Source organism: Chiloscyllium plagiosum, unplaced genomic scaffold, assembly GCF_037043375.1.
Source record: "Chiloscyllium plagiosum isolate Xiang-an unplaced genomic scaffold, Cpla_swu_hap1 HiC_scaffold_3, whole genome shotgun sequence".
NCBI classification, from domain to species: domain Eukaryota; kingdom Metazoa; phylum Chordata; class Chondrichthyes; order Orectolobiformes; family Hemiscylliidae; genus Chiloscyllium; species Chiloscyllium plagiosum.
In genome coordinates, this window is record NW_028270141.1 from 113,688,112 (window position 1) to 113,715,536 (window position 27,425).

Genomic DNA, 27,425 nt, shown 5'->3' on the forward strand with positions numbered 1-27,425 from the left:
TCACACCACATTCCATTGACATTGACATCAGCACCAGTGCATGTACAGACTGCCTCTCCATCATCTCATCTCCGATAATTTATCAAGGCAACAACCCATCTCCAGGACTGTTTTGGTCACGTTCTCTCATGCTCCCTCTCAGCTCCTTGTCCTCATTCTGAGCAGGCAGGGGTGCAGTAGAAATTCTAGCTGGTCTCCCGCCCCGTCTATTTTGTTCGATTTGGCAATTCTTTCCCCTCATTACTGAAAATGTAAATTGATTATCTAACTCACTGTTAGAGCCTCAGTAAATACTCTCTTCGCTGTTCCATTTCAGCTTTGTTTATGGAACTAATCTCTGTGATGCTACCCAAATAACTTGGTCAACATAATCCGAGGGGCAATGAAAATTGTAATTTCCCAATTTCATTTTGTAGCCTTTCACTTACTGAGGTCTTTATAAAAATGACTCCTGTTTTTTTTGGAACTGCCGCAACTTCCGCTTTGCAATTGGATGCTCCTTATATCACCGAGAGGTAACATTGAAGTCTTGTGAGGCCCCATTTCGTACAGTATTGTACTGAGAGGCAGTTTCCCAGATTAATTTCCTAGACTGTGTTTTCTAAAACCAAACAGGGCAGTTGCATCCTTCAGTTTATTTTGGATGGAAACACTTGTCCGGAATTTCTACTCCTTATTGCTCTCCACTGACTGTTACTTGGAAGCAAAGAATATTTAAGTTATACAAAGAGAGTATCAAACTCTTTCAGTCACTGTATTCTAGACCATAACAACTTGGTGAATTAATCTCCACCGTTCCCCCACATCGTGTTTTTTTTTTGCCTTTTTCATGAATACTGAATAATTATTATCTTGAGCTCACTCCCTTTGCTTCAGTTCTGCTCCTCATCCTAACCCTGCTCAGGTTGTAACTTGGACCTCTTAGGGACTGCTATGATCTAATACACATTCAGGTCAGTAAGATGGTTGAGGAGGCATATGGAATCTTTTTCTTTATGAGTTGATATAGAAAATATAAGAGCAGAGAGGTTAAAATAGAAACCTATAGTTAGGTCGAAACATGAGGACTATGTCCAGTCCTGGTCAACTCATTACAGAAAGGATGTGATTGCAATCAAGAGATTTGCATCGGAAAGGTGATTGAGGATGTTGTCAGGACTAAAAAAAATGCTGTAAGTTGAATAGGGTGGGATGTCCTCCTTCAAACAGACAAAGCTGAGGGGGGATATGCTTGAGGCATAAAAGGTTTTGAGCAGCCTAGACAGAGTGAGTGGACATAACCCACTTTCTTTAGCAGAGGGGTGATTGACAAGGGCAGTAACAATTGATAGAAGAGTTAGAGGGGGCTCTGGAACTGACAGCCTGAATGGGAAGGAGAGACAGAAACTCTCAACTTAGTTTTTAAAATTGTCTGGAGATGCACCTGAAATTCTGTAGCCTCCACATATATGGATCAAGCGCTGGAGAACAGGACTAAGCTGGGTTGCTCATCTTTTAGCTGGGACAAGCGCGATGGACAGCTTGATCTCTCTCCATGCTGTAAATGTTTCTACATTTTCTAACTACCTGAAAAGGAGGAATGTGCAGGCAGTGAGCAGGGGAATAATTTCACATGAATGACTCTTTAGCAGAGCCAACATGTGTAAGGTGAGTAGAATGGGCCTTCTTTTCAATGTTTTAACAATTCTAAATTGTTAGCTTGCCAAAAGGGATTGGATAAACAAGTGAACAGTAAATATTCTCACTCTTTTGTTTGAATTGATCTGCTACACAACAACACTCTGAGACTATACCCTAGCAGATTGCACTGTCCTCCAGAAGTACATGCCATACATTTTGTTGTCTGCCTTTTGTATATTATAGATCACTGATATGCTTTTAGTTGAGGATGAGAGAATTTCAGGTTGTCTGTCAGGATTGGATTAGGCCTAAGACATTTTAACTCCTGGGCCTTCTTTAAATAAACCAAATTACCTGCCCAATGCCAGTTCTAATGATGTCAGATCAGCAAGCAAGATGATGAGGAAATCTTCTTGATCCAAAAGAGTGGTTCCTGGCACTTAGGTAGGTGATTGGTGTGAAGCAATTATGGATAATGGAAAAGAATACCAGAGATGCAGGCTTTCATACATGGCCTCGGAAAATACAAACATTATTTTTCAGACCTCTTCTGGGTTTCCTGATCCACTGTGGCAGATCCTCAATGATTTCAGCAACAGGCACCGGTCTAGCACTACAAATTTAAAACAGTGTCACATTCTGTAAGCTGATGTGCTTTGTGCTTAGTCCATTTGACATAACCATAGTGTTATATTCCAATTGAATCAGAGATATGGAAGTATATAAGCAACTAAATTTATGACATAAATATGAGATGTCAGACTTACACAGACATTCTGAGTTTTATGTTTAGTTAGATTGCTATTATATTGCACACATCATTTGCTGACCAACTGACTGTTAGTTATCTCTTTACAACAGGATAATTGCTGACCAAATGGCAGAATGAACAGAGAAAAATGGGGACATTTTTTACTGAAGTCTCACGTAGTGATATGTGATATCATCTAGTTGTCTTAAAGGCATTGTGCCTTGCTGAGATTTGTGCAATAATACAATTGCCTTCACCTGACCAGGACTTGTGCTATTAAATGAATTTCTGGCCTGCCAATGGCAATCACTTCACAATCCTTCCAAAATCCTGGAGATAACATTTTGCCTGGATCCAATGCTGAGCCAAGGTGGAGGAAAGACTCATTGTCACAGGGTGATGTTTAAAAATCAGCATTCAAGTAGGATCCTAGTTACAATCCATCTATAAAAAAGATTAATATGTTGAATGTACATTAAATGCATGCCAGATGCTGCACTTTGTCACATAAGGAAGAAAAACAATTTTTAAAAGACACAATTAGTCCATATGTTCTCTGGGGCCATCTTCTTCTTCTGTAGATAGGCAAAGGAGCCTTCCACATCCATCAAAGTTTTACCTGCACATCCACTAATATCATTTATTGTATCCGTTGCTCCCGAAGCGGTCTCCTCTACATTGGGGAGACTGGGCGCCTCCTAGCAGAGCGCTTTAGGGAACATCTCCGAGACACCCGCACCAATCAACCAAACCGCCCCGTGGCCCAACATTTCAACTCCCCCTCCCACTCTGCCGAGGACATGGAGGTCCTGGGCCTCCTTCACCGCCGCTCCCTCACCACCAGACGCCTGGAGGAAGAATGCCTCATCTTCCGCCTCGGAACACTTCAACCCCAGGGCATCAATGTGGACTTCAACAGCTTCCTCATTTCCCCTTCCCCCACCTCATCCTAGTTTCAAACTTCCAGCTCCACACTGTCCCCTTGACCTGTCCGGACTTGTCCGACCTGCCTAGCTCCTTTTCCACCTATCCACTCCACCCTCTCCTCCCTGACCTATCACCTTAATCTCCTCCCCCACTGACCTATTGTACTCTATGCTACTTTCTCCCCACCCCACCCTCCTCTAGCTTATCTCTCCATGCTTCAGGCTCTCTGCCTTTATTCCTGATGAAGGGCTTTTGTCCGAAATGTCGATTTTGCTGCTCGTCGGATGCTGCCTGAATTGCTGTGCTCTTCCAGCACCACTGATCCAGAATCTGGTTTCCAGCATCTGCAGTCATTGTTTTTACCACCTGATAGGCAACAGCAGTCAGGAGTTGCTTCTCCATGCTACAGACAGAGATTAATTTATGTAATTTTAACATTGACCTGCAGTGAGTTAAAAAGAAACATGATTCATCTACTTCTTTTCCAAGAATCAGTCAAAATGCTCTTTCCTGATTTCATGCAGAGATCACACCCAAATTTCATTGCAGTTTATCTCAGTGGAATTTTTTTTTGTTCTTTCAACATCTACTTGGAATCTATAACCCCTGACTCACGTTAAACAATGAAACAGAGCATCTGCTAGCGTGTCAAATACGTAACTCACTCTATCCAGCATGTAACATAGAATTGGTTCATGTTTCCAACTCATTATCATGATCGATCCCTTAATAGCAAATCCAGCAGAAAAAATTTGAGAGATTAGCAAATAAAATTTATGACTTTATTTGACGAAGTACAGTTTCTACCTACAGGTAATTCTGGGATAATGCACATTTCGGCAGCGCAATTTGGCTATAACGTTGCTGAAGAATTAGGGAACGGTATTTTGGAGAATACTTACCTCCATTGGCAGTGGGGATCAGTTCACATGCTTCCATTCTGCGCAAGCACTGATGTACGCACATGCGTGTTGTCGGTACCAGTCTCTGTGCTGTTCTGCACATGTGTGATGTCAGCTCCGATCTTCGTGCTGTTCTGAGCATGTGCCAATGTCAACTGCCAACAGAGCAGCTCTCTGTGAGTGGTACTGTACGGAGAACAGCTTTCTTACATTTTTATACTATGTTAAATTTATTTTTGTTTTATTAATAAATATAATATCAACTGTAATTCAGGCTGTGATAGTCTTTTGGATGATAGTTAAGCGATCGTAAGTGATATTATTTGCTGGTCTCCACCCAACCTCACACCTTTCCCATCGGCCCCATTATTTCTGTTAAGCAATTTTCTGTTAAACGCGGTTTCGCTGGAATGCAATTATGGTGTGATAGGAAAACTACTTGTATAGACGTGTCAGGATAGTACCGCTGGAAAGCTAAGCTGGAGTAGACAATATCTTTTAAATGGGAAATTAAACTGAGTTTCATTCTCATCATGACATTCAAAGAGAAGAGAGTTGAGGTATCCTTGAATCATGATTAATATTTATTTTTCATCCACATTCCCTCTAAACAATAGACCCACTGCTGGGACCTTGTTTTTTGCACACTACTCTGTTTCCTTAAAATAACAATAAAAAACTTCAATTTATCTTTTTATCTGTTTAAAAAAAAATCCAAGGTGCTTCACAGGAGTATAATTTTGTCGATTTTGACCTGGAGCCACATAAAGTGATAAGTCTGAAGAAACACTCAAACAGGGAGAACGGTAGAGAGGGTAGGGATTAGCTGGAGGAAAATAATGACTTGTGATTTATAATTGATTTGATTTAATTTATTATTGTCACATGTACTGAAGTACAGTGAAAAGTATTGTTTTGCATGCTGACCAGCCAAGTCACACCTTACATAGTACATCAGAGTAATAGAACAGAATGCAGAATATAATGTTACAGCTACAGAAAAGACACAGAGAAAGATTAACTTTGATATTTGAGAGGTCTATTCATAAGTCTGATAACAGCAGAGAAGAAGCTGTTCTTAAATCTGTTGGAATATGTTTTCCAGCTTTTGTATCCTCTGCCCAATGGAAAAGGGTTGAAGAGAGTAGAACCAGGGTGGGAGGGTCTTAGATTATGCAGTCATAACATCATATGCGTCGGTCTGTCTAAGCACCCTATGATATGTATGTCCTGGTTTATTATGATCCAAAAGTACTGCTTGCAAAACAAAACCTTTCACTGTAGTTAGGTACATGTGACAACAATAACAATAAGTCAATAACTCAAGGAAGTGTAGATGGTAACTGGAAGGAAGGCTGGTTTGTTTGAGACCTGACCCACTGTGGTCGGGTCATCAGCAAATTTGTTGGAATTTAATTTGCCAGCCAATTGTGAGTGTATAAAGAGTACAGTAAGGGACTGAGTACACAGGACACCAGTGTTGCAGATTATTGTGGAGGAGATGTTGTCAACTATCCTTGCTGATTGTGGTCTTTGGTTCAGAAAGTCGAGGATCTAATTGAGGCAGAGGTCGGGGGGCTGGAGGTGGTGGTTGATTGCAGAGTCCGAGGTCTCAGACCTTGTAAATGAGTTTTGTCAAAATTATGATGTTGAAGACAGAGTTAAAGTTAATAAATAGGATTCTGATGTAGGTATCCTTGTTATCCAAATGTTCCAGGAATGAGCGTAGGGCCAGGGAGATGGCATCTGCTGTGGACCTACTGTGATAGTGAGTGAATTGTAGTGGATTCAGAGAGGTGTATGCCATTGCTAACCTGTCAAAGCACTTAGAATCATATGGCCATAGAGATGTACAGCATGGAAACAGACCCTTCAGTCCAAACCGACAATGCCGACCAGGTATCCCAACCCAATCTAGTCCCACCTGCCAGCACCCGGCCCATATCCCTCCAAACCCTTCCTATTCATATACCCATCCAAATGCCTTTTATATGTTGTAATTGTACCAGTCTCCACCACATCCTCTGGCAGCTCATTCCATACAAGTACCACCCTCTGTGTGAAAGATTTGTCCCTTAGGTCACTTTTATATCTTTCCCCTCTCACCTCTCACCTAGTACTGGACTCCCCGACCCAGGGAAAAGACTGTCCATTTATCCTATCCATGTCCCTCATGATTTTGTAAACCTCTATAAGGTCACCCCTCAGCCTCTGATACTCCAGGGAAAACAGCCCCAGCCTGTTCAGCATCTCCTTATAGCTCAAATCCTCCAACCCTGGCAACATCCTTGTAAATCTTTTCTGAACCCTTTCAAGTTTCACAACATCTTTTCGACAGGAAGGAGCCCAGAATTGCACGCAATGTTCCAACAGTGGCCTAACCAATATCCTGTAAAGCCGCAACATGTCACTTCATAATGATGGATGTCAGTACCACTGAGCGGTAGTCATTAAGCTAGGTTGCCTGATAGTTCTTTAGCACCAGGATGAGAGTAGTTTTCTTGAAGCAGATGAGAACCTCACATCATGGTAAGGAGTGGTTAGAGATATCTCTAAATTCTCCTACCAGCTGGCCTCTGCAGGGTCTGCGGGTATGGCTGGTGACTCTGCCTGGGCCAATCATTTTCCATGGGTTTACTATAAAGAACCTTGGCTGTAAAGAGATGAAATAAGAATTTTGAAATGAAAACTAGTACAGGACAATGAGAGCAGGGGTGATGGGTGAACAGGACTTGTGTGTTAAGCGATCGGTACCAACATTAAATTTCCAGTGGGTGCAAGGAAAGAATTGGAATTTCTTGGTCAGAAAAGTATTGGAATAGTTGAGGCTAGACAACAATGAGTGTACATCAAAGAATACTTCACTGGCAGTAAAGGCATTTGAAACACCCTGAAGTGGAGCAACACTAAATAAGTTCAAGTCCTTTTGATTTCTCTTTAATTTGGGTTAACTCTGGTGACAAGTGTTTCAACCCAAGCTGTAAAATTGCTTCTCACTGATCTCTTGTGGTGACTTCAGTCAACTCCATTTATCCACGGCAGAGACAAGCAACTGATTTATCTGTCTTCTCCACCAAAACATCTGTTCAAACATAAAAACCTTTTATGCCCATGAGTGATAATCCTCTCTTGTCAATTGAGTTTGAGTCATTAAAAACTGCAGCCTTATTTATTTACCCTTTATAAATCTATTCTCCTTCTGAGCCATTTGGTCGAAAATAAAACCTCGTCAGATAAATTACAAAACATAATATTTATCGTAGCCTGAAAACTAGAAAACACTTCTCGGAAACAAAGAGGATTTTCAACTAATTCCATGTGGGCTGCTCATGAAGAGGGTACTGTGAAATACTGACAGGTAACATCTTGCTGTGAACTGAATTGGGAGCCATCTGATGACATCATTGCTGAATGTTCTGGGCCATTTCAGAGAAGGAGAGTCTGCGGCTGCTGCCTGAGTTAAAATGACAAACATAATGATTCTGGTTCAGTGAAGAACCGATGCTTGTGATACAGCAAACCTGACTTCAGAAGCCCATCTAAATGTAAATGAGCAATTGTGAAGGGCTTGAGGTGCTGAAGAGAAACTTGGGGAGTATTGCTTGATGGGGGGAGAGTTTGGTAAGCATCCTGGGAGAGGTTAACACAATCAATCACAGATGCTGTGACCCCTCCACCCTCACCTACTCATTCAACCCACCACATGTTGTTTTCTGCAGCAAACCACTGCTTTGTTTTAACTAAGTTTTAACTTCATTAATTAACAGGTTCTGGAATGAATCTCACCAGAAGTCAGATGAACTTCACGAGGAGGGTTCCTCTCCACTAGGTCCTGGTGCGTTTTTTCAAGCCTTGTTACCCAGGCTCCACACCCCTATGCTGCCCTCCTTGTCATATTCTACCACTCGCCCTGAGAGTACTGGCCTCTACCTGCACATCTGCTGCTATTATATTTAAAGGCCACTGTGCAACCAGTCAAGCCCATGCCAGCCAAGTGCTGCCCTGCACAGTTTGGGTTATTTGCCCCAGACAGGTCAAAAAAAGAAATTTGATGTCCCACTTTCTGGACAGCGCCAAGGTGTCTTGGTGGAGCAGGTAATGTAAAAGTAGGACGCCATGACTGCAGGCCTTTACCAAGGTTGCCACCCAGGTCAATGCAATCTTCACAAACTGGAGAAAGGACCAGCAGTGTAGGAAGAAAATTGGTCACCACTGCCCTCCACTCCACAAGGTTAAATACCTCCGTCTTCTTTCTGCTCCCTCACTCTTACTGCCTCTGCAACTGCAGCAACCTCCCATGTTCTACTGCTCTCACTATTGCATGCAACACCCTCCAAACTCACTCTTACCCACCCCAACATTTCACATAATTAATCATGCAGGTCCTTTCCACCTTCTTCTCATTTACGCAGGTCAGTTCATCAACATTCCCCCACCTGCACCAGCACTAACAGCTGTACTGTCCACTTACATCACACTCAATCCCTCTCTTTGTCTCATTGCAGTGGAAACAGCCCACAAAATAGAGCCAAGATGAGTTTTGGGGCACCCAATCTTCCTCTTCTCGACAACTATGAGGAAAGGAAACTGGTATGTGTCAGCAATGATCAGAATTGTTACTGTTCCAAAACTTCCATGTCCCAGCAATCAAGGAAGAAGCATGGTCTGTTTCTATATTACATCCACATTGAAAGGAAATGGGAGAATATTTCTTAACATGCCCTTACCCCTTCTTCATAATGTATTATTTCTTTTGTCTCCTGAAGGAACCAGTGGAAGCAACACAGTCTTGGCATCCAAGTGACTATCCTCATGGATATCTCCTCTATGTCTAAGGAAGAAAATATGGAACCATCAGTGGTTGCAAAGACAAGGCTATTTCCTGCACCTTCCATCAGGTCAGATGCTGACATGCCAGTGAATATTTCAGCTAGAATAGAATTGGCATTACTTGCTGCCTTGTTTCTGCAGATGGCTGAGGAAGGAAAGTCCCAGGTCACAGACACTTGGAGGACTGCCAGACATATACTCCCCCAAGCCAGGAAAGAACCCCACAATGTCAGACATTCATTGAAATGAACAAGCAGAACACAAGCTTGTCAAGAGAAGTGGGCAACCTGTCACAAAGGTTGTAGACTGCACCAACACCATTGCGCCCATCAGTGTTTCAGTGATATTGACTGAAGGGTAGATATCCATCAGTACACTAGGAATAAGTACATGAGGAATAGAAGCAGGAGCACATGGTAAGATCCTTCATTCCTGTTCCACCTTTGAATATGACCATGTATTTTATCCCAACTTCACTTTTTTGAAAGGTTGCTATATGTGAATCTTAAATGTTGGCCAAATACAAGCCAAGTCAAGAAAGAAAACTATTCATGGGTTGTCCAAACTCTTGCTGCCAACTGAAAGGACACATTCCCTACAAAAACTGCTGATCTTAAGGTTTCTTACTGGAGCAGTTACTCTGCAGTTTTGACCAACGTTCTTGTTCTCTTGGAGACAGTTGAGTTAAGTTGGAGTTCCCTCTTAACAACTCTTGTGTTGAAGCAATAATGACTTCCAGTGGACCTTCAAATCAACAGTAATAGCTTAGCTTTGATGAGAAGCATTTCAAACAAAGACAGGGAAGGCTGTTTCCCTTCAGACTCACATTCTCTGTCTCTCAGACTCTAAGCTCTAAATCTAAAATCATTACTTTAATTCGCCATTTAATGGTGAGGGAAGGCAGTAGGTGGAGTATTCAACAAAGGCCCACCACCATGATATTACAACAGCAAGGAAAACACATACAGTGTCCATTGTGATCTCAAATGTGTAAAGACTAAAAGGCTTCTCTACTTTTGGATACTTCACCTACTGCCTTCCTTCACCATTTTATGATAAGTTAAAGTAAGCCTGGGTTAATGAGAAACCAAAATGATCTTTTAATGGGCCAGATGGTATGGTTATGAGAACTTTGAAGCTATCTTCATGAAATAACTGCTGCAATTAATATTTATATAGTACCTTTATCCGTAACAAATGGTCCTGGAATTTCATAAGTAGATTACAAAACAAAAGTTACTCAGACGTCTAAAGACTGTAGGTTTTAGTGAATTTCTTAAAGTTAGGAAGCAAGATCTGGAGGTGAAATGCTTTGAGGAGTGAATTTCACACCTTAGAGTCTATCCATCTGAAGCTATAGACCCTACGTGATGGGGCAATTAAAATCAGGGTGTTCAGGAGGTCAGTATTAAAAGAATAAAGAAATGTCTTGACAGTGTAATTATAATATTACATTTTGTATGAAGAAATTTATTCTGTCTTTTCAAAATGTATACAGAATCTTACATGGTGGCTCCCAGAGGCCACATGACAGCTGCTGTTGATTTTGTGTATGTGCAAAGTGGACAAAAGAACATGTTATCTTAAGAGTGAATTTCAAAAAGTCATTAATTAATTCAAGGCAATTGAAGTCATTAAAATTCAAGTAATTGCCTTTAACAAATGGAACATTAGTGTTGATTTATCATGTGCCTCTTTTGACATCCTTGTATTCTTCCATTAATCAATACTGATTAAAATCTTTGGTCTTAAAAGTTTCTTTAAACTTTTGAACTCTGCACTGAACAATATTACAGTTTTTTTATCTGGAATATTTTAGATTGTGCATTATGGTAATATTAATTTCTTTTCATTTTCAACAATGCATTCTGTTACTTCCTTGAAGTTTCAACTCCGTTAAATGGTATTAATTGTTTGAGTTAAACATTGCTAGAACAAGTCACAAAAGTCAAAACTGTTCATCTTGTAATGATTAAGACTAGGTTGCAAGAATGCAAACTTGAAAATGGAACAGAAATTCACATTGCATGAGAAGAGTGTTCTGACTCTTGGCATCATTATTATCATGGTGGCTCCGCAGAAACGGTTAACTGTCAACCCTAGTTCTTAAAGCAGTCAGGCAGAATCAGATTGGGCAGGGTGTGTCCATGAGAATGTGGCAGAGATTGGCAATGGGAATGGTGCAATGCAATTACATGCTACTTTTGTCTACTAAATAAGTTCCTGTGTGATAATATAAAGGTATAGGCTTTAAAAACATGCAATTGCCCCAAACTGTGATCCTGACTTGGTTTCCAATGCCTCATACGTAGGCCATATGTCCTAATGACTGGTAGACCATACAAAACAACATGTCCCATCGATCATTCGCAGTGGAAAGGATGCTGATCATAATCAACTAGCCTGTGCTTGCATCATGCCACCATGTTCAACATCAGATTCTGCTGAATGCTTTTGATATACATGTTTCAAATGCCTGTCCTTCTTTGAGCAGTAATGTTTTTACTTATATACTTATTAGTCTCAAGCTTATTTTTCTTCTGGGTCAAAAGGATTCTATCATTGTTAGCTTCAGGTACTTCAGCAATGGTTCCCACCACTGATCACTGTGTCATCTGAGCTCTGGCTATTCACTGCTGACACCTAGTAGTTGGAACAGTTCACTGCCAGCAATCCTCCTTTGTATTCTTTTTAAAAATGTGCTAATAAGAGATTGAAACAATAAAACTCTGAGCTTCATGGTCCTGATGGGGCATTGCGACAGAAGAAAATCTAAAAGTTAATGAAAATTATCAAAATTAAATCACAATTTCATTGCCAGGAGCAACAATGCACTTTAGGACATGTTGAGCCCAACAGCTCCTATTGTACCAGTAGACTCCCCATTCTCTCTGTCCATGTAATGATTCCAGCTGATATTATTACTGGTCAAGTTATATCCCAGAATCTGGCTTGAAATATTATATTTAGGATTTTAGTTTATTTTATCAAGGTGCTTTTTTTTAACTGAAACACATATGCAATGCTGCGGTTTAAGAATGAGGAGGAGGCGATCGTCTAATGCTATTGTCAGTGGACAGTTAATCCAGAGACCCAGGTCATGTTCTGGATCTGTAATGAACCTGGGCTTGAATCCTACCTTGGCAGATTGCAGAACTTGCATTCAATAAAAATCTGAAGTTAAGGGTGTAACGATGACTATTAATTCATTGTCAGTTGTTGGAAAAACCCAACTGGTTCACCAATGTCCTTCAGGGAAGAATGGTAAAATAATACACGGTGAAATATACAATCTCATTAGCATTCCTTTGTAGCACTCAGGTAACTTCCTTCTCTTTCACAGCCATAAAGCTTAACTTAACTCTGTCTGTGACATTCAACTCTCAACTTTGAAAATCTGATTGTTTTTTTCCTGGATCCCTCATACAAATAAGTGTAAACTTTTTCAGCCTCAAGTAATCCCTTCAGTGTTGTAACCAAGCACTTCTGGTCTAGAACTTTCAAACTAAACTTGTTACACCAATGTAATCTATACCTTAATTGTCCTTGGCTATTCTCCCTTTCTCAGCGGTAACTGTTTTACACATGCAGCTTCAGCTAGCATGTCTGCAAACTGCCCAGGCTGAAACTTAAGTTCTTATTTACAAGAAAAATTCATTTCTAACCTTATAAACTGAACATCTAATACACAACTGTTTACTTTGTTCACCAATAAAAACGTTTCGGTATAATCAAATTTCCATTAACCTCTACAAAATATCTCTCTCAGGCTTAAAACAAAAGTCGCAATGGCTATAGAAATAGCTATAAGTTAGTCCGACACATCAAACTGATGTGCCACTGGTTAAAAAATTCATAAATCAGAAATCACTTATTTTAAGGTAAATATAAATAATACATCACATTGGACACCTGAGTACAGACATTACCAGAAAAGATAAACAAAGAATTGGGTGTGATGACTACTCTGGAGCCCACACCAACCAATCCTCCAAACCACCTGTCAATCCTTCTTTTACTCAGTTTTTAAAAAGACACCATCGAGCAAGAATTTTATTCTATATTTTCCACCACGAGGAAAACACCCATGTGGTTAGTGAAACATTAACAAGCAAAGCATAATAAAGGCAATGCTTACATGACAAAAGTGAAGGGAGACGTTAGACACTAAATCAAATTAGAGTTGGGGGGGGGGAACAATCCTTCTTTAAGGGCCTGTCTAATTGTCAGTTGGAAAAGATAGACCCCTAGAATATCTTAACAAGAAGAAGCACTTATGTCTTACATAATGTGGTGTAGTTTATTAGATTATAGCAATTGGTATAATAAACATTGATTAATTAGGCATAATTACAAGTATAAGTAGCCAGGTTTGTCACATTTGTCTCCGTTAAGACTTTGTATAATCTGACTGATCCTCCACCCAATGACTGCGTGCCATTGTCAGATTAGGTAGAAGTAATGCAACCTTAATATTAACTCTTTCAGAGTATTGTTGTCGATATCCGATCTCCAAATATGCTGGACAGCTATTGCAACGTAAGATCTGTATCAAATTTTCAAGAGCATTTCTCAGAATTGCAAACTTGTACCAAAAGTTTTTACCTGAATCAATTGTAAACTGGCAAACAGACATAAGCATGAAACCAGTGGGTTGAAAACCTTTATAGTTCACTGCCACCAATCCCTCCTGCTGGTATTAGTCTGGTTTTAGTATTTGTCTACTGATATCATGCGTGGAAGGATGCTCATACAAAGTCTTTATCAGAAGAACAGTGAAATCTTGATAAATAGTAAATAGGTTCCACAACCAGTTAAAATCCAAGAAGTAAATGACACCGATCTCATTTGTGGAACATTTGTATGCAGATGACAAAGTCATCTTGCTCTTTTGGAAGAGAATCTTAAATCTTCGCTTAATGCATTCACGGAAGCATACTGAAGAATTTGTTTCTGCCTGAACCTCAAGAAGACTTAAATCCTTTACCAATCCATTCCAAGTCAAGTTCTCATCCATTCCTCCATTAAGGTCAATGGAAAATCCTCCCAACTGTGGAACTTTGCCCTTACCTGGGAGGCTACCTCTCATCTAAGGTGGACATCAATGCAAAGATTCTGAACACCATCTTTGGTTGCCTAAGGATGAGGGTCTTTGAATTTCTGAGATGGACAATCATGCTGATTAGCATTTGGAGATGATGGAAATTTAGCAGCTAGTCACATTACATCTGAGATGCATAATGATCTCCTGTGGGTGAATCTGTGTTGATACCAAGATGCTTGTGTGGAAGGCAACAATGCTTCTAACTCTTCTATATGGCTCTAAAACCTGGACTATATATAGACACCATCTCAAGACCCTTGGTAAGTACCACCAACACTGTTTGAAATGAATTATTAGCATCTGCTGAGTAGGCAGCTGTACTAACACCAGTGTCCTTGAAGCAGCTGATAGCACCAGCATCTGGCCTGGGATGAAAACTCTCAGGTGGATAGTATGAATTGGGTTTGGTCTGTATTCCTTGGAGCAGAGAAGGTGGAAGGGAATATGGTTGAGATCTTCAAAACTATGAGAGGCACTAATAGAGTAGATCATGAGAATATCTTTCCCATGGCAGTTGTATCAAAAACCAAACAGCATATGTTTAATGTTAGAAGTAAATGGTATAGAGGAGATCGGAGGAAAAAAAAACATTTGACCCAGAAGACAATAGAAATATGAATTGTGCTGTCTGAGAGGGTGGTAGAGGCAGGTACACTCACAACATTTAAGTAATATGTGGTTGAGCACTTAAAATGCCAGGGCATTGTAGGATATGGATCAAGAGCAGCTAAATGGGATTAATATAGCTTGGTGTTTGTTGTTCAGCATAGACATAGTTGGAACATAGGCATGTTTCTATGCTGTATGATTCAAAAATGTACTATAGTCCCTTTCTTTTTCTATGTACAGATATTAAATATTAACTTTACTACACAAGAAGTATAAATGAATGAGCAGTTTGGCAAAACAAAAGAATTGAGGTGACTGCTATTTTTAAAACAACATATGTATGGTCACTGAGGGCCTGATTAACAAATATTTGGCTTAACATGAGAGCTAGGGCACACTGCTGTCCAGTGCATTTGCTACAATAAATGGAACTCTCAGAGACCACAGGCACAGATTTCTAATTTTGTTGAAGTATGCACTTGGGCTTTGAAGCTACACTGTGACAAGATTATTGTTCAATGCCTCACAGGTTCCTTTGCTAATTACTCTATTAGAGGCATTTGCCAATGTAAAAGAATTAGGTTAATGGCTCTGTTAAAATAGCAAACAAAATGAATTTCATCTGGTACAAGCAACTGCACTTCTTACATCCCACACCAACACTGGAGACTTTAATATCTGATATTTGAGTTGAATTTCTCTAGTAGGCTACTTCTGTCAATCTAGCAGAAGGGCTTGTGGTATGTACTTTTCTGCCAACTTACTGACTTGATCTTTGAAACGTATGCAGCACATTATAGGGTGAAGGTATGGAGATGGGATGGTGATAAGGTCTTTTCACCTTTACATTTAAAACATTAAATTATAATTTTGCAAACAGGTTCCTTCCTCTACATTTAACGCTGACAGAGGAGAGAAAACACGCCACGGTCAGCAGGAGAAAAAGTCTGTGACAGAGCAGCACCAAGAGAAAAGGTACAGCTGAATTGCGAGAGTGAATTCACTGTCAGATATTAGCAAGAGAGACACAAGAACAGGTGAAGGCCATTCACCTGCCCGAGCCTGTTCCATAGCAAAAACTTTATCTCAAATTTAAATTAACAACGGATTTAGTAGAGTCACTAGAAGTAGCAACATGATGTTAACTAGTCAGGAGGGAATTGCCCTGCGAATTACTAACATTGTCTCTCAACCCCATGAAGACACATGGTATCAGGCTTAATGTGGATAAGGAAACCTCTTGCTGATTCACTACTGCCTGGCCTCAGCTGTCAAATTAGTACTTGCTTTATGTTGAACATCACTGTGAGGAAGCACTGAGGGTAGTAAGGGCAAAAATTCACCAAAGATCTTCAGACAGCACCTTCCAAATCCATAATCACTTCTATCTGGGTACACAAGGACAGCAGATACGCAGGAACACTACTACCTTCAAGTTCCCCTCCAAGCCACTCACCATCTTGATTTGGAAATATATCTCTGTTCCTTTACTGTGTCTATGTCAAAATTCTAGAATTTCCTCCCTAATGACATTGCAGGTCAACGCACAGCAAGTGAACTGCAGCCATTCAAATAGACAGTTCACCATCATTTTCTCAAGAGCAACTAGGGATGGACAGTAAAATGCTGGCTGGCCAATAACACGCCCACATGCCGCAGGTGTACTCTTCAAGTTTCATCCTGTGCGTGACTTGTTATCACCACTACTGCCATTCCAGCTGAATCTGAAAAGGCATGTCTCCAGCAAGTAACAAGGGAACCAATAAGAGGGAAAACCTTGCTTGACCTTGTCATTCCCTCTTACAAATGTATCTCTCCATGACAATATTGGTAGGAATGACCACCTTACAGTCATTGTGGAAGAGAGTCTTTACATTGAGGGTACCCTCCGTGGGGCGGCACTGTTGCCTCAAAGTACCAGGGACCTGGATTCGATTCCTGCCTCAGGCGACTGCCTGTGTGAAGTTTGCACATTCTCCCTGTGTCTGCGTGGGTTTCCTCTGGGTGCTCCGGTTTCCTCCCACAGTCCAAAGATGTGCAGGTCAGGTGAATTGGTCATGTTAAATTGCCCATAGTGCTAGGTGCAATAGTCAGAAGGAAATAGATCTGGGTGGGTTACTCTTCGGAGGGTTGATGTAGACTGGTTGGGCCAAAGGGCTTATTTCCACACTGTAGGGAATCTAATCTAATCTAATCTCCATCATGTTGTGTGACACTGACATCATGCTAAATGGGATAGACTCTGAACAAATCTACTAACTCAAAGCTGGGTACCTACACTATGCTGATGGCTATGAGCAGCAGGGTTGCATTTAACAGTAGTCTGTAAGCTTTTAGCATTGCGTATCCTCACTCTACCATTCAGAGCTCAGCCTTGGTTCAATAAGGATTACATGAGAGCAAGGCAGGAGCAGAATCTGGCCTCTTTAGAACTGGGTGTGAATCAGGTAAAGCTACAACCAATGATTACTTGCATGCCGAAGACCAGACGCAGCAAGTGATAGACACGATTAAGTGATCCCACAGTCAACAAATGATATCACAGCTCTGAACAAATCGCTTTTGAACTCATTCTCAGGTTCCAGCAGCATAGTTGCCAGTCTTCAAGCAATTTAAATCATAACATATGATATTAAGAAATAGAGTCATAGAACAGCACAGAAACAGACACTTCGGTCTAACTCATCCATGCCGACCAGATATCCCAACCTAATCTAATTCCACCTGACCGCACCCAGCCTATATCCCTCCAAACCCTTCCTATTCATATATCAATCTAGATGCCTTTTAAATGTTGCAATTGCACTAGCCTCCACTACTTCCTCTGGCAGCTCATTCCATACACGTACCATCCTCTGCATGAAAAAGTTGCCCCTTAGGTCTGTTTTATATCTTTCCCCTCGCACCCTAAATCTATGCCCTCTAGTTCTGGACTCCCCCACTCCAGGGAAGAGACTTTGTCTACTTATCCTATCCATGCCCCTCATGATTTAATAAAGCTCTATAAGGTCACTCCTCAGCCGCCGACACTCCATGGAAAACAGCCCCAGACTATTCAACCTCTCCCTATAGCTCAAGTCCTCCAACCCTGGCAACATCCTTGTAAATTTTTTCTGAATCTTTTCAAATTACACAACATCTTTCCGAATAGAAGGAGACCAGAATTACACGCAATATTCTAAAAGTGGCCTAATCAATGCCTTGTACAGCCATAACATGACCTCTCAATTCCTGTACTCAATACTCTGACCAATAAAGGAAAGCATACCAGACACCTTCTTCACTATCCTATCTACCTGCAACTCCACTTTTGAGGAGCAATGAATCTGCACTCCAAGATGAAGACAACGTTTGTTGAAAAGGTAATCGGACCTGAAAACATTCCATGCAAAGTGCTGAAGATGTGCTCAGAATTAGCTATATCCCTCACTAAGATGTTGCAGTGCAGCTACAACACTGGTGGTGACCTGGCAATGCAGAAAGTTGCCCAGATACGTCCTTTACATAAAATGCAGGACTAATCCAAGCTGGTCATTTGACTCGCTATCAATCCACTCTCAATCAAAGTGATGCAAGAACTCTTTGAAAATCCTATCAGCAGATATTTACTCAACAATATCATGTTTGATGACTGTCAGTTTTGACTTCTGGGCCACTTGGTTCCTGACCTCATCACAGGCTTGGTTCAAACATTGACAGAAGGGTTGAGCTGCAGAGCTGAGGTGAGAGTGAATCCCTTGAAAATAAGGCAACATTTTCATATGTGTGGCATTCAGGAGGCCCAGTAGATGGAGGTGCTGATCTCCAACATCCCAACCACCTTCCTTTGTCCAAGGTATGACTCCAACAAGTGGAGCATCTCGTATTCTATGTAACTATTTGTGCAGGCAGTGTTAGCTGCATCAGCTTCAACTGCATATAGCAAAGCTTGAGGAGCAGTTGATATCACTGATCACTTGATCGATCTATGGATAGCACCATTTATTGATGTTGTCACCCTGCAGCTTAAGAGTATTTGGCCTGAGTGATTAGTTAACTGTTTTTGTTTCAGATCCGTTGTATCTACAGTAATTGACTTTTATCTGGCACAGATAGATTGGAGTCAAAGATTGACAGGCAAAACTGGAACTTAACAATGGCATGCCTTTATAGGGAAGATATTTCTGGTTAACTCGAGGTACATTCCATTGTGGAGAAAAGTCAGGACAAACAAATCCAGAATAAATCTAATATAGAAGGTCCACAGAGGAATTGTTAAAATAAACTTGACAAGCAAAGAAAGATATGAAAAGAAACTGAAGTTAATAGAAAAGGGAATCCATTTTCTCCTCTAGGTTTATAAATAGTAAAAGGGAAGTTGACTGATTAGAGAAATAAATACGGGTTTATGAATGGGGTGAGAGAGAATGGTGGAGGTATTAAATGAATATTTTGTAATGATCTTTATCAATGAAGAAGATGTCAGATATTAAGACCATAAAACATAACACAGAAGTTGGCCATTCAGCCCAACAAAGTTGTTCTGCCATTCAGTGAGATCATGGTCGATCTGATAAACCTCAACTCCACTTTCCTTCCTTTCCCCATAACTCCTGATTTCCTCACAGATTGAAAATATGTCTCTCTCAAACTTGAAGGTACTTATTGATCCAGCCTTGACAAAGTCCTGCAGTAAAGAATTCCACAAATTCACCGCGATATGAAAGGAAAATATTCCTCCTCATTTCTGTCTTAAATGGGCGACTCGTTGCTCTGAGATTATGCCCTCTGGTCCGAGTCACTTCTGCACCCAAACTCTGCACATGTATTGTATCAAGTCCACTCAGAATCTTATATGGTCCAATAATGTTTCATCTCATTCTCCTAAACTCCAATGCCTTTGCACCTAAATTACTCAACCTCTCCTCATAAGAAAACCTGTCCATTCCTAGCATCAACCTGGTGAACCCTTTCTGGACTTCTTCAAATGCCAGCATATTTTTCCTTAGCTAAGGAAGCAAAAGTGTTCACAGTATTTCAGCCATGGTCTGACCAATGTCTTACATAGGCTTGGCAGGACTTCCCTGCCTTTATACATGATGCTTTTTGAAATAAAGGTCAACATTACCTTTGCCTTCCCCATCACCTGCACAATGTGAATGGTAGATGTTTGTGATTTGTGTATGAAGACTTCCAAAAGTCTCTGTGCTGCAGCTTTCTGCAGTCTTCCCCCATTTAAATAGCAATCAGTTTTGCTATTCTTCTGACCAAAGTTCACATATTCTCACATTATATTCTGTCTGCTATGCTTTGACCACCTACCTTTACCTGCCTACATCCTTCTTTAGACACCTTGTGTCATCCTCACCTCTTGCCATGCCAGATTTTTGTATAACTCACAAACTTGACAATAATATTCAGTTTTGTAATCCAAGTTATTAAGATATATGGTAAGTAATTGTGGCCCCAATTACCAACACCAATAATTGCAGGTTGCCATCCTATAAATGCTTCCTTTTATCCAAACATTGTCTTCTATCAATTAGCCAATCCTCTATCCTTGCTCATATATTATCTTCAATGCCATGGATCCCTATCTTTTTTTTAAGTAGCCTAACATTTAACACTTTATCAAGCACCCTTTGGAAATCCTTTTTTCCCTCTATGTCTAGTCTGCTTGTTACCTCCTCAAAGGACTGTAATTAATTTATTGGGCATTATTTTCACTTCATGAAGCCATGCTAGCTTTGCTTGATGATACAGTGCATTTCTAAATGTTCTATAATTATTTTCTTTATACAAGGCTCACTTTTTCCCAGTGTCAGGTGTTAAACTAACCAACGAAAAGTTGCCTGTGTTTTTGTGTCCATCCCTTCTTGAATAATTGTGTTGCATTGGCAGTTTTCCAATCTGTTGGGATTGTTCCAGATTCTCAGTACTCCTGGAAGATTGCTGCCAGTGCATGGACTATATTTGTAGCTAGCTTGCTTGATAACTTTGAATGCAACCTATCAGGTTCAGGGGACATATCAACCTTTATCTCCCTTAGTCTCTATAATACTTATTCCTCCCTGCCTTGAGACCTTTCATTATTTAGTTAGTTAGAAGGCAATTGCTGTGAAGATGGGTACAAAGTGTTAGTACAGCTCCTCTGCCATTCCTTGGCTCCACATTATTATTTACCCAGCTTCATTCTTTAAGGAGTTTATGTGAACTTCGACCTCTCCTTTTTTATTTTAAAAAATGTTTTTATGTTACTTGCTTATTTTCCCTCTTAGTTTATTTTCATCCACTTTATTATTATTTTTAGTCATTTCTTGATAGCTTTTAAAACTTTCCCAATCCTCTGATTTACTATTAAATGTTGCCAAACTATTACTTGATACTGTCTTTAACTTTACTGGTAAACCATTGTTTTTCGATTATCTTCCTAGAATCCTTGTTTCTCACTGGGGTATATCTTTGCTGTGAATTATAGAGTAATACAGTATGGAACAGACCTTTCAGCCTAACTCATCCATGCCATTCAGGTTTCCGAAATGAAATTAGTCACATTTGCCTGTGTTTGTCCCTTATCCCTCTCAACTCTTCCTATTCTTGTACCTGTCCAAAAGTCTTTAAAATATTGCAATTGTACCCACCTCACTCCATATATACACCACCGCTGTGTGAAAAAATTATCCCTCGGGTCCGTTTTAAATCTTCCTCCTCTCAACTTAAACATATGCCCACTTTTTTTAGATTCCCCTAGCCTGGGAAAAGACCTTGGCTATCCATCTTATCTCTGCCCCTCATAATTTTATAAATGTCTACAAGGTCACCTTTCAGCTTGCAATACTCCAGGGAAAATAGTCTCAACCTATCCAGCCTCTCCTTATAACCCAAATCTTACAGTCTCAGTGACATCCTTGTAAATCCTTTTTACACCCTTTCCAGATTAATAATATCTTTCATATAGAAAGGCCACCAGATTTGTATGCAGTACTCCATATATGGACTTATCAATGTCTTATATAGTGTTAGCATAGATTCATAGAATCCTATCGAGTCCATACTGACCCTCAAAGAGTAACCCGCCCAGACTCACCCCATCTCTGTAACCCTGCATTTCCTATGGCTAAATGACCTAACCTGCACATTCCTGGATACTATGGGCAATTTAGCACGATCAATTCACCTACCCTGCACATCTTTGGACTGTGAGATGAAACTGGAGCACTCAGAGGAAGCCCACACAGACATGGGGAGAATGTGCAAACTCCTCACAGACAGTTGCCTGAGGGTGGAATTGAGGCTGGGTCGCTGGCAATGTGAGGCAGCAATGCTAACCATGGCATGACATCTAGAACATGAAATCCCACCTCCTGCACTCAATGCTCTGACCAATGAAGGCTTTATGAACATTTACTAGAGTTCAGCTACTGGCTTTTACTCCTTTCCTTATCAACTCCAGCTAAACCTGCCTTTACTTAAGTTTAGCACAGTTGTTTTGGACTTAAGTATCTCACTGTCAAATTGAATACAAAATTCTACCATGTTATGGTTATTATTCCCTCGGACATCTTTTGCACTAAGATCATTTATTAAACTTCCCTCACCTACACAATTCTGGATCTAAAATAGCCAGTCTCCGTTTGGATCCATAGCATATTATTCATGGTAATTATCCTAAATGCGGTCTATAAATTCTTCCTCAAGATTACTTCTGCTGATTTCCTAATCTATGTGACTGTAAAGTCACCCAGAATTAATCTAATTCATTCTTACATGGTGTCATTATCTTCTGATTTGTTTTCTGTCTTACAGAACAGTCATGTGAGGTGGGCTATAGACTACTCCCACCAATGTATTTCTTACCCTCACCGATATGTATTCCACACCAGGCAATCCAAGTTCACTTCTTGCTTATATATTAATTCCGTCTCACTCTAAAAATGCCAACCCAGCATCCCTTCCTGCCTGTTGTTTCAAAATTTCACATACTCCTGAATGTTCCCATTTTGATCTTTTTGTAACTGTGTCTTCATAATGGCTATATGATCATAACCAACAACCTCTATTTGTGCAATTAATTCATTTATTTTGTTCTGAATATTATACACAATCAAGTAAAGAACTATTAATTTTGCCATATTACCTCTTGTTCAACCTTTGGATACAAAATTGGCTAATTGATAGGAACCAAAGAGCTGATTCTTATGTATTTTGGGTAAGTTTGAGTTGAGTCAGGTGTTTTTGGAAGGGTTTTCTCCATGAGGCCTGGTGAGATTTCTTACCTTATTTTGCCAATTTCATCTTAATTAATTACCTACCATGGCCCTATAGCATCTCACATATATGTGTTCTAGCAAGACTTACCATTCGCCATTCCCACAACAACTCACCACTCAGACAGATAAATAGCAAAACAATGTCATATCTTGAACCTGTGATGTCTTTGAAAGCCTGTTCAGCACCTGGATGAGCAGTGGCATTCTGAAGCTGCCCTGCACAGTCAGGGCTAAGGTCTGAACATGTTGGAGGAATGGAAAATGGCTCTCTAATTCTCCTCTAGGGATCAGAAGGTGCTCGTGGATAGGTTGGTCCAGAGGACGGGCATTACCTTCCTCAAAGACTGGCAGTGGAGTCTGTACCAACAGAGTCTGCCAGCGTCATTTGAGATACCACCTGGCTCATTGCCATCTCCACAGGGTGCAGGATAGGACAGCAAAACAGAAAGAAGGTCAATGACTTTTTCCACTCCACCAAATTTTCATGTTCTTCTCTCTGCCACCTCACACTCACTCTATCTCTGTTACTACACCCAGCTCTTACCAAGCCATCATTGCAGCAAATCGTGTGATCATTTGACTGCCTCCATGAACAGATCCAAAGGAGCCAGGTCCTGCAACTCAGGGTCCACAGGAAAGGCACACGTCCTTGTCCTGCATCATCAGTCTTTAAGACTGAAGACATGGCAACAAAGTGACGGGGAACCTTGACTCCCATCCGGTTACCCTGTCAGAGCCAAGAAACATGCAGCTGGAGGTGACACCACGCACACAGGCCCTTTCTGTGCATTTCACTCAGGACGTTGCAGTGGTGGCCTCCAAATCCACCCTGCCTGCTCACCCCCACCTCCCCACCACCATGACAAACATTTGAAGTTCAAGATGAGGATGGTCAACTTGCCTCTGGCATGAACTTTCCTGACAACCAGCCTCAAGTTCTCAAATTGTGACCTAACCAATGTTTTATAGAGCATTATATATCTTCACCAAGTGTTTCCTAATATTTGTCTAATATTAGTAGCATTTCAAAAGAAACAGCCCTTCTAAAATAATTTTCTCCGCAATGTAGAAGGAATTATCTACCTTTTTTTCTGATCTCCAGCATTGGTAAAGTGAAAACACTTGAATCTGAATCTAGTAGAGTATCCTCCATTCTCCAGCCACTAAAGGAGGCAGATTCACAGCTGAGATTGAAAAGAATCATTTAAAAAAGTTAAATGCTAAGTAAGTGCAGAGATTCGAATGCCTTTATGACAGTGTTCAATGAAATGTCCTGGATCATTATTAATATCGAGGAAGGAAATTGCATCATTATAACCATATTATTTGGATAAACTCATGGGAACTCCAGGGTTTGTGATAAATCTCAGCCATAGCAACAATACAGATGCTAAAATTGGCTTTGATGGTCATCAGGAAAAGTGGAGGAAGCAGCAGAAGAAATGGTAATCACTATCTTAGTGACAATGAGGTCCATCAACTTCTTGCACCTCTAGTTGTGGAAAAAAAATAGTTGGTGGGAGGGATATGAAAAGGATAGATGTTTAAACTGCTAGTGTTGATCTCTAGGAATGTAGAAAACATTGGGACAGTAGGATTCAATTGAATCTCACGTTCAAATCCCTCCATAGCATTTTTCCAACCTTTCCGCTTGGAGGGCGGGGAATCACATTTCAATTTCTCTCTCAATCAGGGGGCCAGTAAGCAAATTTCATAGAGTTAAGATTTGGCACAACAGTAAAACTGCTCTTTAAAATGTGTTTTTTTTAAAAAAGGTGAAGTTATTTATGGAAAAGGAGAAAAGATAGCCTTTTAAAAAATGATTTGGATTGAGGGAAGGCAAATTTTATTAAAATAAGGCAGGATCTGGTCAAAGTAGATTGGCAGCAGAGATTTGAAGGTAAATCTATAGGACAACCTTGATGTGGAGGTGTTGGTATTGGACTGGGATGGACAAGAGAACAGCATTCAAAAAGAATTGATGAGAGTACCGGCCCAGCAGGGTATGGTGATGGATTAGATTATTTACAGTGTGGAAACAGGCCCTTTGGCCCAATATGTCCACACCGACCCGCCCCCACCCAGACCCATTCCCCTACATCTAACACTACAGGCAATTTAGCATGGCCAATTCACCTAACCTGCACATGTTTTGGATTGTAGGAGGAAACCGGAGCACCCGGAGGAAACCCATGCAAGATGATTAATCCAGAGACACAGATAATGTTCTGGGAACCTGAAGTCAAATTTGAATTCAATCAAAATCTGGAATTAAGACTCTAATGATGACCATGAAACCATCATTGATTGTTGGAAAAAGAACTTCTGGTTCACTAATATCCTTCAAGGAAGAAAATCTGCCATCCTTACCTGTTTTAAGTGTATATGTAACCCCAGACCAATAGCAATGTGGCTGAAGCTTAATTGTCCTCTGGTAAGTTAAGGATTGAGAATAAATGCTGGTCTAGGCAGTGATGCCCATATTCCATGAATAAATAACAAAAAAAAAGTATTTTTTAAGGTGAAATGTAGGAGCAACAAGCCAAGAGAATCCTGAGTGTCTAGGAGTATTCAGAATTAGATATAAAGAAAAAGAAAGGTGTATACAGTAATTGGTATAGAGGGAGTAAATCAATAGAGGGCCCAGTGAAATGGAGAAAGTGCAGGAGGGAATGTAAGAAAATAATTAGCAGGCAAAGAGGGAGCATGAAAAAAACTTTGTCAGACTAAATTAAGGAGAATCCCAAGATATTATGAAGTTTCTCAAGGGAAAAACGACAACCATGGAAAGAGTGAAAACCATCAGGGAACATCTATATGTGGAGCTGGAGGATAGCGGCTGAGTGTTATTTGAATACTTTACACCTGGCTTCACTCAGGAGATGAAGGATGTAGCTACAGATTCAAGAAGACAGACTGTGAGGTTCTTGAGCAGATTGACAAAGGGTATTGGAGGTTTCGGAATGCTTAAAAGTAGACAAATCCAAGTCCGACTGAGCTGTATTCCAGGCTTCTATGGGAGATGATGGAGGAAATCATTGTGGTCCTGACCCAGGTTTTTAACTTGTTTCTGGCCACAGACGAAGTGTCAGAGGATTGGAGAACAGTTAATCTGGTTCCACTTTTCAACAAGGATCATAGACATAAATCAGGGAATTCCAGATCAGTGAGTTTTACATCTGTGACAGGGAAACTATTGGGGAAAAAAAGCTCCATTTAGAGAAGCAAGATTTAATCATGGGTAGTCAACATGGCTTTGCAATCTAACAAATCTGGTTGAAGTTTTTGAGGAGGTGACTAGGTATGTAGGTGAGGGTAGTTGATGGTGTTTATACGGACTTTAGCAAAGCCTTTGACGAGGTCCCACATGAGAATCTGATAAAGAAGACAAAAGCACATAGATCTTGGATAACTTGGCAAGTTGGATCCAAAATTGCCTGAGTGGCAGGGGACAGAGAGTGATGATGGAGGAGAAAGTGAGGTCTGCAGATGCTGGAGATCAAAGTTGAAACTTTATTGCTGGAACAGCACAGCAGGTCAGGCAGCATCCAGGGAACAGGAGATTCGACGTTTGTGGGAAGGGCCTGTGCCCGAAACGTCGAATCTCCTGTTCCCTGGATGCAGAGAGTGATGATAGAAAGCTGTGTGACTGGAGGCCAGTGTCCTCTTATAATATATGAGAAATATAAACAGATGAGAGTATGGGAGTGATGATATGCAAGTTTGCAGATGACACCAAGATTTGTTAGTGATTAACAGTAAGGAAGAAGGTTACAGGAGATTATGAATTGGGCAGATTGGTAAATCAATGGCAGATGAAATTTAACCCTGATAAGTTCAAGGTAATGTCCTTTCGATGAAGGAACAAGACAAGGGAATGCCGAATGGATAGTAGCACACTAGGAAGCTCAGAAGAACAGAGGGATCTGGATGTTTGTCCACAAATCCCAAAAGGTGGAAGGGCAGGTTACTAATGTAGTTAAGAAGGCATGCATGGCACTCACCCTTATCCATTGAGGCATAGATTATAAATTTTGTGAGAAGATTTGTAGCTCGGGTGTCATTGCTGTGGTTCTGTTCGCCGAGCTGGAAGTTTTTGTTGCAAACGTTTTGTCCCCTGTCTAGGTGACATCCTCAGTGCTTGGGAGCCTCCTGTGAAGTGCTTCTGTGGTGTTTCCTCCGGCATTTATAGTGGCCTGTCCCTGCCGCTTCCGGTTGTCAGTTTCAGCTGTCCACTGTAGTGGCCGGTATATTGGGTCCAGGTCTATGTGTTTGTTGATGGAGTTTGTGGATGAGTGCCAAGCTTCTAGGAATTCCCTGGCTGTTCTTTGTTTCGCTTGAAATGACAGCCAGACTACTGCGACCACTAGGACTTATAACAGCACACAAACCAACAGCCACTCTCAGACAACAACTCACCAAAACGAAGGACC